Source organism: Cottoperca gobio, chromosome 1, assembly GCF_900634415.1.
Source record: "Cottoperca gobio chromosome 1, fCotGob3.1, whole genome shotgun sequence".
Taxonomy (NCBI): Eukaryota; Metazoa; Chordata; class Actinopteri; order Perciformes; family Bovichtidae; genus Cottoperca; species Cottoperca gobio.
This window is the reverse complement of record NC_041355.1, coordinates 14,285,280-14,286,522: the sequence shown is the minus strand read 5'-3', so window position 1 is coordinate 14,286,522 and position 1,243 is coordinate 14,285,280.

Genomic DNA, 1,243 nt, shown 5'->3' with positions numbered 1-1,243 from the left:
TCGAATACTGCACTTATGTACAATTTTGAGTTGTACTTGACGTTCCATCTTTTGCTCCTTTATACAGTACAACTACTCTACACTACATTTTGGAAGAAAATATTGTACCTTTTACTCCACTACATTTAAATGATAGCTTTAGTTACTGGTTACTTTAAATATTCATATTGTTGATGCAAAATATAAATCAACTAATAAAAATAATAAATGATATTACTTTGGGTTAAGCTACCCAGCAGTAGTAATACAATGACATCCATCTTTACCAGCTGCAACATTACATTTATGTTCACATTAGTCCATCAAGATTTATATTCCAGTAATGTAATGTGTATTTTTCTGAAATGGGCCTTTTTGCAATATGAGTACTTATACTCACGTTTGAACTTTAAGTATATTTTGATATTAATACTTTTATGTATAATATGTGGCAGTTCTGCATTATAATGTATAAAACGACCAGCTATATTATAGTTTCGTTGTGTACTTGCATATTCGCGAATGTTTTCAAACAATATTCAAACCCAGCAAAATCTAATTATATTCAAAGCTAACTGTGTGTTTCACGCGCCTGCGCTTACTTCCGGGGAAACACGGATGACACGTCAGAATGAGGAAGTGAGTCTGTTTACTATTGATTGTGTGGTTCACTCGTGATGGAGAACGGGAATTCATTGCCTGCAGCGTGTCCTGTCGCTGAAGCTGTCCCCATATATCGCAAATGTAATCGAAATGACCGAAAAAGAATATCGGACAAGAAGAGAAGTAAAACGAGGGTAAATATTGGTGTGGCATTTAAAAAATGGAGAGAGCTTCGTGACGACCTGGGACTACGGAAAGATGCAGATCTCGCGTGTGTTTTAGTAGACAGGTAAGCACCAACACTGATAGTAGTCTATAGAATTAGCTAACGTTAATTACCAATAGCGCAACAATACTGGGCTTATTACAAAAAGTGAGCATTTCTTGCATTAACCAAAAAAATGAAATACCCCACTAAAAGATATTTTGCTTATATTTGAAGAAAACCGGCCAAAAAAAACGTTGAACTGCTGTAGAGAAATGTATAAAATAATTTATTTCCATTTGTTGCCCAAAATAGTTGTCACTTCAGTAGTTGACTTTTCAAGAAATGGCAAAAAAAAAAGATGCAATGAATGTAGTTAAACTGCATGTAGTTCACTACTCCCCAAAAGGGATGATAGCACAATGCAGTGAATCATATTTTAAGATCCTCGTGTTT